This window comes from Nothobranchius furzeri, chromosome 4 (genome assembly GCF_043380555.1).
Source record: "Nothobranchius furzeri strain GRZ-AD chromosome 4, NfurGRZ-RIMD1, whole genome shotgun sequence".
Lineage (NCBI taxonomy): Eukaryota > Metazoa > Chordata > Actinopteri > Cyprinodontiformes > Nothobranchiidae > Nothobranchius > Nothobranchius furzeri.
In genome coordinates, this window is record NC_091744.1 from 36,358,777 (window position 1) to 36,370,830 (window position 12,054).

Genomic DNA, 12,054 nt, shown 5'->3' on the forward strand with positions numbered 1-12,054 from the left:
TGACATGTGGCAAGACGCTCCTCGGGGCGCGTCTTGCTTGGGCCTCTCTCCTGGAGGCGCTCAGTCAGACCGAGTAGTGACATGTGGCAAGACGCTCCTCGGGGTATGTCTTGCTTGGGCCTCTCTCCTGGAGGCGCTCAGTCAGACCGAGTGCTGACATAAGGCAAGACGCTCCTCGGGGCGCGTCTTGCTGGGGCCTCTCTCCTGGAGGCGCTCAGTAAGACCGAGTGCTGACATAAGGCAAGACGCTCCTCGGGGCGCTCATTGCTTGGGCCTCTCTCCTGAATGCCCTCTGTCAGACCGAGTGTTGACATGTGGCAAGACTCTCCTCGGGGCGCGTCTTGCTTGGGCTTCTCTCATGGAGGCCCTCAGTCCGACCCAGTGTTGACATGTGTCAAGACGCTCCTCGGGGCGTGTCTTGCTTGGGCCTCTCTCCTGGAGGCGCTCAGTCAGACCCAGTGTTGACATGTGGCAAGACGCTCCTCTGGGCGCGTCTTGCTTGGGCTTCTCTCCTGGAGGCCCTCAGTCAGACCCATTGTTGACATGTGGCAAGACGCTCCTCGGGGCACGTCTTGCTTGGGCCTCTCTCCTGGAGGCGCTCAGTCAGACCGAGTAGTGACATTTGGCAAGACGCTCCTCGGGGCGCGTCTTGCTTGGGCCTCTCTCCTGGAGGCGCTCAGTCAGACCCAGTGGTGACATGTGGCAAGACGCTCCTCGGGGCGCGTCTTGCTGGGGCCTCTCTCCTGGAGGTGCTCAATCAGACCCAGTGGTGACACGTGGCAAGACGCTCCTCTGGGCGCGTCTTGCTTGGGCCTCTCTCCTGGAGGAGCTCAGTCAGACCCAGTGGTGACACGTGGCAAGACGCTCCTCGAGGCGCATCTTAATTGGGCCTCTCTCCTGGAGGCGCTAAGTCAGACCCAGTGTTGACACGTGGCAAGCCACTCCTCGGGGCGCTACTTGCTTGGGCTTCTCTAATGGAGGCCCTCAGTAAGACCCATTGTTGACATGTGGAAAGAAGCTCCTCGGGGCGCGTCTTGCTTTGGCTTCTCTCCTGGAGGCCCTCAGTCAGACCCATTGTTGACATGTGGCAAGACGCTCCTCGGGGCGCGTATTGCTTGGGCCACTCTCCTGGATGCCCTCTGTCAGACCCAGTGTTGACATGTGGCAAGACTCTCCTCGGGGCGCGTCTTGCTTGGGCTTCTCTCATGGAGGCCCTCAGTCAGACCCAGTGTTGACATGTGTCAAGACGCTCCTCGGGGCGTGTCTTGCTTGGGCCTCTCTCCTGGAGGCGCTCATTCAGACCCAGTGTTGACATGTGGCAGGACGCTCCTCGGGGCGCTTCTTGCTTGGGCTTCTCTCCTGGAGGCCCTCAGTCAGACCCATTGTTGACATGTGGCAAGACGCTCCTCGGGGCACGTGTTGCTTGGACCTCTCTCCTGGAGGCGCTCAGTCAGACCGAGTAGTGACATGTGGCAAGACGCTCCTCGGGGTATGTCTTGCTTGGGCCCCTCTCCTGGAGGCGCTCAATTAGACCCAGTGTTGACATGTGGCAAGACGCTCCTCGGGGCGCGTCTTGCTTGGGCTTCTCTCCTGGAGGCCCTCAGTGAGACCCATTGTTGACACGTGGCAAGACGCTCCTCGAGGCGCATCTTGCTTGGGCCTCTCTCCTGGAGGCGCTAAGTCAGACCCAGTGTTGACACGTTGCAAGATGCTCCTCGGGGCGCGTCTTGCTTGGGCCTCTCTCCTGGAGGCGCTCAGTCAGACACAGTGTTGACATGTGGCAAGACACTCCTCGGGGCGCGTCTTGCTTGGGCTTCTCTCATGGAGGCCCTCAGTCAGACCCATTGTTGACATGTGGCAAGACGCTCCTCGGGGCGCGTATTGCTTGGGCCTCTCTCCTGGATGCCCTCTGTCAGACCCAGTGTTGACATGTGGCAAGACTCTCCTCGGGGCGCGTCTTGCTTGGGCTTCTCTCATGGAGGCCCTCAGTCAGACCCAGTGTTGACATGTGTCAAGACGCTCCTCGGGGCGTGTCTTGCTTGGGCCTCTCTCCTGGAGGCGCTCAGTCAGACCCAGTGTTGACATGTGGCAAGACGCTCCTCGGGGCGCTTCTTGCTTGGGCTTCTCTCCTGGAGGCCCTCAGTCAGACCCATTGTTGACATGTGGCAAGACGCTCCTCGGGGCACGTGTTGCTTGGACCTCTCTCCTTGAGGCGCTCAGTCAGACCGAGTAGTGACATGTGGCAAGACGCTCCTCGGGGCGTGTCTTGCTTGGGCCTCTCTCCTGGAGGCGCTCAATTAGACCCAGTGTTGACATGTGGCAAGACGCTCCTCGGGGCGCGTCTTGCTTGGGCTTCTCTCCTGGAGGCCCTCAGTGAGACCCATTGTTGACATGTGGCAAGAAGCTCCTCGGGGCGCTTCTTGCTTGGGCCTCTCTCCTGGAGGCGCTCAGTCAGACCGAGTGCTGACATGTGGCAAGACGCTCCTCGGGGAGCGTCTTGCTGGGGCCTCTCTCCTGGAGGGGCTCAGTCAGACCCAGTGTTGACATGTGGCCTGACGCTCCTCGGGGCGCGTCTTGCTTGGGCTTCTCTCCTGGAGGCCCTCAGTCAGACCCATTGTTGACATGTGGCAAGACGCTCCTCGGGGCACGTCTTGCTTGGGCCTCTCTCCTGGAGGCGCTCAGTCAGACCGAGTAGTGACATGTGGCAAGACGCTCCTCGGGGTGCGTCTTGCTTGGACCTCTCTCCTGTAGGCGCTCAGTTAGACCGAGTAGTGACATGTCGCAAGACGCTCCTCGGGGCGCGTCTTGCTTGGGCCTCTCTCCTGGAGGCGCTCAGTCAGACCTACTGCTGACATAAGGCAAGACGCTCCTCGGGGCGCGTCTTGCTTGGCCCTCTCTCCTGGAGGCGCTCAGTCAGACCCAGTGGTGACATGTGGCAAGACGCTCCTCGGGGCGCATCTTGCTTGGGCCTCTCTCCTGGAGGCGCTCAGTCAGACCCAGTCTTGACACGTAGCAAGACGCTCCTCAGGGCGCGTCTTGCTTTGGCCTCTCTCATGGAGGCGCTCAGTCAGACCGAGTGCTGACATGTGGCAAGAAGCTCCTCGGGGCGCGTCTTGCTTGGGCTTCTCTCCTGGAGGCCCTCAGTAAGACCCATTGTTGACATGTGGCAAGACACTCCTCGGGGCGCGTCTTTTAGTGTACTCCAATCAACAGCCCCTACAACCACAAAAAGGAATGGAGTCATTAGCACTTATGGTTTGTAAATGGCACCCAGAATTATGTTGCACGAAGCACAATTTCACATCATTCTGGGTCCATTTGTGTGAAAACAAGGTCCAATCAGGCTGAAATGTTACAAGAAGGTAGAATCTATTGAGTTGTAAGTGATCTGAACGTTTCATGATGATAGCACTTTCCTGAGGGGGTCAAACCATGTCCCAAAGGTCACCGGATCTGGTGTCAATTTAAAGAAGTAGTCCAGTTACACATTTGTGGGCTTATAACTTGGCTTCTGAATGTCCTAGAGATATCAGGTTTGTTTTAGTGTACTCCAATCAACAGCCCCTACAACCACAAAAAGGAATGGAGTTATTAGCACTTATGGTTTGTAAATGGCACCCAGAGTTATGTTGCACGAAGCACAATTTCACTTCATTCTGGGTCCATTTGTGTGAAAACAAGGTCCAATCAGGCTGAAACGTTACAAGAAGGTAGAATCTATTGAGTTGTAAGTGATCTGAACGTTTCATGATGATCGCACATTCCTATAGGGGGTCAAACCATGTCCCAAAGGTCACCGGGCCTGGTGTCACTTTAAAGAAGTAGTCCAGTTACACATTTGTGGGCTTATAACTTGGCTTCTGAATGTCCTAGAGAGATCAGGTTTGTTTTAGTGTACTCCAATCAACAGCCCCTACAACCACAAAAAGGAATGGAGTCATTAGCACTTATGGTTTGTAAATGGCACCCAGAATTATGTTGCACGAAGCACAATTTCACATCATTCTGGGTCCATTTGTGTGAAAACAAGGTCCAATCAGGCTGAAACGTTACAAGAAGGTAGAATCTATTGAGTTTTAAGTCATCTGAACGTTTCATGATGATCGCACATTCCTATAGGGGGTCAAACCATGTCCCAAAGGTCACCGGGCCTGGTGTCACTTTAAAGAAGTAGTCCAGTTACACCTTTGTGGGCTTATAACTTGGCTTCTGAATGTCCTAGAGAGGTCAGGTTTGTTTTAGTGTACTCCAATCAACAACCCCTACAACCACAAAAAGGAATGGAGTCATTAGCACTTATGGTTTGTAAATGGCACCCAGAATTATGTTGCACGAATCACAATTTCACATCATTCTGGGTCCATTTGTGTGAAAACAAGGTCCAATCAGGCTGAAACGCTACAAGAAGGTAGAATCTATTGAGTTGTAAGTGATCTGAACGTTTCAAGATGATCGCACATTCCTATAGGGGGTCAAACCATGTCCCAAAGGTCACCGGGCCTGGTGTCACTTTAAAGAAGTAGTCCAGTTACACATTTGTGGGCTTATAACTTGGCTTCTGAATGTCCTAGAGAGATCAGGTTTGTTTTAATGTACTCCAATCAACAGCCCCTACAACCACAAAAAGGAATGGAGTCATTAGCACTTATGGTTTGTAAATGGCACCCAGAATTATGTTGCACGAAGCACAATTTCACATCATTCTTGGTTCATTTGTGTGAAAACAAGGTCCAATCAGGCTGAAACGTTACAGGAAGGTAGAATCTATTGAGTTGTAAGTGATCTGAACGTTTCATGATGATAGCACTTTTCTAAGGGGGTCAAACCATGTCCCAAAGGTCACCGGATCTGGTGTCAATTTAAAGTAGTCCAGTTACACATTTGTGGGCTTATAACTTGGCTTCTGAATGTCCTAGAGAGATCAGGTTTGTTTTAGTGTACTCCAATCAACAGCCCCTACAACCACAAAAAGGAATGGAGTCATTAGCACTTATGGTTTGTAAATGGCAACCAGAATTATGTTGCACGAAGCACAATTTCACTTCATTCTGGGTCCATTTGTGTGAAAACAAGATCCAATCAGGCTGAGACGCTACAAGAAGGTAGAATCTATTGAGTTGTAAGTGATCTGAATGTTTCAAGATGATCGCACATTCCTATAGGGGGTAAAACCATGTCCCAAAGGTCACCGGGCCTGGTGTCACTTTAAAGAAGTAGTCCAGTTACATCTTTGTGGGCTTATAACTTGGCTTCTGAATGTCCTAGAGAGGTTAGGTTTGTTTTAGTGTACTCCAATCAACAGCCCCTACAACCACAAAAAGGAATGGAGTCATTAGCACTTATGGTTTGTAAATGGCACCCAGAATTATGTTGCACGAAGCACAATTTCACTTCATTCTGGGTCCATTTGTGTGAAAACAAGGTCCAATCAGGCTGAAACGCTACAAGAAGGTGGAATCTATTGAGTTGTAAGTGATCTGAACGTTTCAAGATGATCGCACATTCCTATAGGGGGTGAACCCATGTCCCAAAGGTCACCGGGCCTGGTGTCACTTTAAAGAAGTAGTATAGTTACATCTTTGTGGGCTTATAACTTGGCTTCTGAATGTCCTAGAGAGGTTAGGTTTGTTTTAGTGTACTCCAATCAACAGCCCCTACAACCACAAAAAGGAATGGAGTCATTAGCACTTATGGTTTGTAAATGGCACCCAGAATTATGTTGCACGAAGCACAATTTCACATCATTCTGGGTTCATTTGTGTGAAAACAAGGTCCAATCAGGCTGAAACGTTACAAGAAGGTAGAATCTATTGAGTTGTAAGTGATCTGAACGTTTCATGATGATCGCACATTCCTATAGGGGGTCAAACCATGTCCCAAAGGTCACCGGGCCTGGTGTCACATTAAAGAAGTAGTCCAGTTACACCTTTGTGGGCTTATAACTTGGCTTCTGAATGTCCTAGAGAGGTCAGGTTTGTTTTAGTGTACTCCAATCAACAGCCCCTACAACCACAAAAAGGAATGGAGTCATTAGCACTTATGGTTTGTAAATGGCACCCAGAATTATGTTGCACGAAGCACAGTTTCACATCATTCTGGGTTCATTTGTGTGAAAACAAGGTCCAATCAGGCAGAAACGTTACAGGAAGGTAGAATCTATTGAGTTGTAAGTGATCTGAACATTTCATGATGATAGCACTTTCCTAAGGGTGTCAAACCATGTCCCAAAGGTCACCGGATCTGGTGTCAATTTAAAGAAGTAGTCCAGTTACACATTTGTGGGCTTATAACTTGGCTTCTGAATGTCCTAGAGAGATCAGGTTTGTTTTAGTATACTCCAATCAACAGCCCCTACAACCACAAAAAGGAATGGAGTCATTAGCACTTATGGTTTTTAAATGGCACCTAGAATTATGTTGCACGAAGCACAATTTCACATCATTCTGGGTTCATTTGTGTGAAAACAAGGTGCAATCAGGCTGAAACGTTACAGGAAGGTAGAATCTATTGAGTTGTAAGTGATCTGAACGTTTCATGATGATAGCATTTTCCTAAGGGGGTCAAACCATGTCCCAAATGTCACCGGATCTGGTGTCAATTTAAAGTAGTAGTCCAGTTACACATTTGTGGGCTTATAACTTGGCTTCTGAATGTCCTAGAGAGATCAGGTTTGTTTTAATGTACTCCAATCAACAGCCCCTACAACCACAAAAAGGAATGGAGTCATTAGCACTTATGGTTTGTAAATGGCACCAAGAATTATGTTGCACGAAGCACAATTTCACATCATTCTGGGTTCATTTGTGTGAAAACAAGGTCCAATCAGGCAGAAACGTTACAGGAAGGTAGAATCTATTGAGTTGTAAGTGATCTGAACGTTTCATGATGATAGCACTGTCCTATAGGGGGTCAAACCATGTCCCAAAGGTCACTGGGCCTGGTGTCACTTTCAAGAAGTAGTCCAGTTACACCTTTGTGGGCTTATAACTTGGCTTCTGAATGTCCTAGAGAGATCAGGGTTGTTTTAGTGTACTCCAATCAACAGCCCCTACAACCACAAAAAGGAATGGAGTCATTAGCACTTATGGTTCTTAAATGGCACCCAGAATTATGTTGCACGAAGCACAATTTCACATCATTCTGGGTCCATTTGTGTGAAAACAAGGTCCAATCTGGCTGAAACGTTACAGGAAGTTAGAATCTATTGAGTTGTAAGTGATCTGAACGTTTCAAGATGATCGCACATTCCTATAGGGGGTAAAACCATGTCCCAAAGGTCACCGGGCCTGGTGTCACTTTAAAGAAGTAGTCCAGTTACATCTTTGTAGGCTTATAACTTGGCTTCTGAATGTCCTAGAGAGATCAGGTTTGTTTTAATGTACTCCAATCAACAGCCCCTACAACCACAAAAAGGATTGGAGTCATTAGCACTTATGGTTTGTAAATGGCACCCAGAATTATGTTGCACGAAGCACAATTTCACATCATTCTGGGTTCATTTGTGTGAAAACAAGGTCCAATCAGGCAGAAACGTTACAGGAAGGTAGAATCTATTGAGTTGTAAGTTATCTGAACGTTTCATGATGATCGCACTTTCCTAAGGGGGTCAAACCATGTCGCAATGGTCACCGGATCTGGTGTCACTTTAAAGAATTAGTCCAGTTACACATTTGTGGGCTTATAACTTGGCTTCTGAATGTCCTAGAGAGATCAGGTTTGTTTTAGTGTACTCCAATCAACAGCCCCTACAACCACAAAAAGGAATGGAGTCATTAGCACTTATGGTTTTTAAATGGCACCCAGAATTATGTTGCACGAAGCACAATTTCACATCATTCTGGGTTCATTTGTGTGAAAACAAAGTCCAATCAGGCTGAAACGTTACAGGAAGGTAGAATCTACTGAGTTGTAAGTGATCTGAACATTTCATGATGATAGCACTTTCCTAAGGGGGTCAAACCATGTCCCAAAGATCACCGGATCTGGTGTCAATTTAAAGAAGTAGTCCAGTTACACCTTTGTGGGCTTATAACTTGGCTTCTGAATATCCTAGAGAGGTCAGGTTTGTTTTAGAGTACTCCAGTTAACAGCCCCCATTACCCCAAAGAGGAATGGAGTCATTAGCACTTATGGTTTTTAAATGGCACCCAGAATTATGTTGCACGAAGCACACTTTCACATCATTCTGGGTTCATTTGTGTGAAAACAAGGTCCAATCAGGCTGAAACGTTACAGGAAGTTGGAATCTATTGAGTTGTAAGTGATCTGAACATTTCATGATGATAGCACTTTCCTAAGGGGGTCAAACCATGTCCCAAAGGTCACCGGATCTGGTGTCAATTTAAAGAAGTAGTCCAGTTACACATTTGTGGGCTTAAAACGTGGCTTCTGAATGTCCTAGAGAGATCAGGTTTGTTTTAGTATACTCCAATCAACAGCCCCTACAACCACAAAAAGGAATGGAGTCATTAGCACTTATGGTTTTTAAATGGCACCCAGAATTATGTTGCACGAAGCACAATTTCACATCATTCTGGGTTCATTTGTGTGAAAACAATGTCCAATCAGGCTGAAACGTTACAGGAAGGTAGAATCTACTGAGTTGTAAGTGATCTGAACGTTTCATGATGATAGCACTTTCCTAAGGGGGTCAAACCATGTCCCAAAGATCACCGGATCTGGTGTCAATTTAAAGAAGTAGTCCAGTTACACATTTGTGGGCTTATAACTTGGCTTCTGAATGTCCTAGAGAGATCAGGTTTGTTTTAGTGTACTCCAATCAACAGCCCCTACAACCACAAAAAGGAATGGAGTCATTAGCACTTATGGTTTGTAAATGGCACCCAGAATTATGTTGCACGAAGCACAATTTCACATCATTCTGGGTTCATTTGTGTGAAAACAAGGTCCAATCAGGCTGAAACGTTACAGGACGTTAGAATCTATTGAGTTGTAAGTGATCTGAACGTTTCATGATGATAGCACTTTCCTAAGGGGGTCAAACCATGTCCCAAAGATCACCGGATCTGGTGTCAATTTAAAGTAGTAGTCCAGTTACACCTTTGTGGGCTTATAACTTGGCTTCTGAATATCCTAGAGAGGTCAGGTTTGTTTTAGAGTACTCCAGTTAACAGCCCCCATTACCCCAAAGAGTAATGGAGTCATTAGCACTTATGGTTTTTAAATGGCACCCAGAATTATGTTGCACGAAGCACACTTTCTCATCATTCTGGGTTCATTTGTGTGAAAACAGGGTCCAATCAGGCTGAAACGTTACAGGAAGTTAGAATCTATTGAGTTGTAAGTGATCTGAACATTTCATGATGATAGCACTTTCCTAAGGGGGTCAAACCATGTCCCAAAGGTCACCGGATCTGGTGTCAATTTAAAGAAGTAGTCCAGTTACACATTTGTGGGCTTATAACGTGGCTTCTGAATGTCCTAGAGAGATCAGGTTTGTTTTAGTATACTCCAATCAACAGCCCCTACAACCACAAAAACGAATGGAGTCATTAGCACTTATGGTTTTTAAATGGCACCCAGAATTATGTTGCACGAAACACAATTTCACATCATTCTGGGTTCATTTGTGTGAAAACAAGGTCCAATCAGGCTGAAACGTTACAGGAAGGTAGAATCTATTGAGTTGTAAGTGATCTGAACGTTTAATGATGATAGCACTTTCCTAAGGGGGTCAAACCATGTCCCAAAGGTCACCGGATCTGGTGTCAGTTTAAAGAAGTAGTCCAGTTACACATTTGTGGGCTTATAACTTGGCTTCTGAATGTCCTAGAGAGATCAGGTTTATTGTAGTGTACTCCAATCAACAGCCCCTACAACCACAAAAAGGAATGGAGTCATTAGCACTTATGGTTTGTAAATGGCACCCAGAATTATGTTGCACGAAGCACTATTTCACATCATTCTGGGTCCATTTGTGTGAAAACAAGGTCCAATCAGGCTGAAACGTTACAGGAAGGTAGAATCTATTGAGTTGTAAGTGATCTGAACGTTTCATGATGATAGCACTTTCCTAAGGGGGTCAAACCATGTCCCAAAGGTCACCGGATCTGGTGTCTAAAAAAGTAGTCCAGTTACACATTTGTGGGCTTATAACTTGGCTTCTGAATGTCCTAGAGAGATCAGGTTTGTTTTAGTATACTCCAATCAACAGCCCCTACAACCACAAAAAGGAATGGAGTCATTAGCACTTATGGTTTTTAAATGGCACCCAGAATTATGTTGCACGAAGCACAATTTCACATCATTCTGGGTTCATTTGTGTGAAAACAAGGTCCAATCAGGCTGAAACGTTACAGGAAGGTAGAATATATTGAGTTGTAAGTGATCTGAACGTTTCATGATGATAGCACTTTCCTAAGGGGGTCAAACCATGTCCCAAAGGTCACCGGATCTGGTGTGAATTTAAAGAAGTAGTCCAGTTACACATTTGTGGGCTTATAACTTGGCTTCTGAATGTCCTAGAGAGATCAGGTTTGTTTTAGTGTACTCCAATCAACAGCCCCTACAACCACAAAAAGGAATGGAGTCATTAGCACTTATGGTTTGTAAATGGCACCCAGAATTATGTTGCACGAAGCACAATTTCACATCATTCTGGGTCCATTTGTGTGAAAACAAGGTCCAATCAGGCTGAAACATTACAGGAAGGTAGAATCTATTAAGTTGTAAGGGATCTGAACGTTTCATGATGATAGCACTTCCCTAAGGGGGTCAAACCATGTCCCAAATGTCATTGGATCTGGTGTCTAAAGTAGTCCAGTTACACATTTGTGGGCTTATAACTTGGCTTCTGAATGTCCTAGAGAGATCAGGTTTGTTTTAGTATACTCCAATCAACAGCCCCTACAACCACAAAAAGGAATGGAGTCATTAGCACTTATGGTTTTTAAATGGCACCCAGAATTATGTTGCACGAAGCACAATTTCACATCATTCTGGGTTCATTTGTGTGAAAACAAGGTACAATCAGGCTGAAACATTACAGGAAGGTAGAATCTATTGAGTTGTAAGTGATCTGAACATTTCATGATGATAGCACTTTCCTAAGGGGGTCAAACCATGTCCCAAAGATCACCGGATCTGGTGTCAATTTAAAGAAGTAGTCCAGTTACACCTTTGTGGGCTTATAACTTGGCTTCTGAATATCCTAGAGAGGTCAGGTTTGTTTTAGAGTACTCCAGTTAACAGCCCCCATTACCCCAAAGAGTAATGGAGTCATTAGCACTTATGGTTTTTAAATGGCACCCAGAATTATGTTGCACGAAGCACACTTTCTCATCATTCTGGGTTCATTTGTGTGAAAACAAGGTCCAATCAGGCTGAAACGTTACAGGAAGTTAGAATCTATTGAGTTGTAAGTGATCTGAACATTTCATGATGATAGCACTTTCCTAAGGGGGTCAAACCATGTCCCAAAGGTCACCGGATCTGGTGTCAATTTAAAGAAGTAGTCCAGTTACACATTTGTGGGCTTATAACGTGGCTTCTGAATGTCCTAGAGAGATCAGGTTTGTTTTAGTATACTCTAATCAACAGCCCCTACAACCACAAAAAGGAATGGAGTCATTAGCACTTATGGTTTTTAAATGGCACCCAGAATTATGTTGCACGAAACACAATTTCACATCATTCTGGGTTCATTTGTGTGAAAACAAGGTCCAATCAGGCTGAAACGATACAGGAAGGTAGAATCTATTGAGTTGTAAGTGATCTGAACGTTTAATGATGATAGCACTTTCCTAAGGGGGTCAAACCATGTCCCAAAGGTCACCGGATCTGGTGTCAATTTAAAAAAGTAGTCCAGTTACACATTTGTGGGCTTATAACTTGGCTTCTGAATGTCCTAGAGAGATAAGGTTTATTGTAGTGTACTCAAATCAACAGCACCTAGAACCACAAAAAGGAATGGAGACATTAGCACTTATGGTTTTTAAATGGCACCCAGAATTATGTTGCACGAAGCACAATTTCACATCATTCTGGGTTCATTTGTGTGAAAACAAGGTCCAGTCAGGCTGAAATATTACAGGA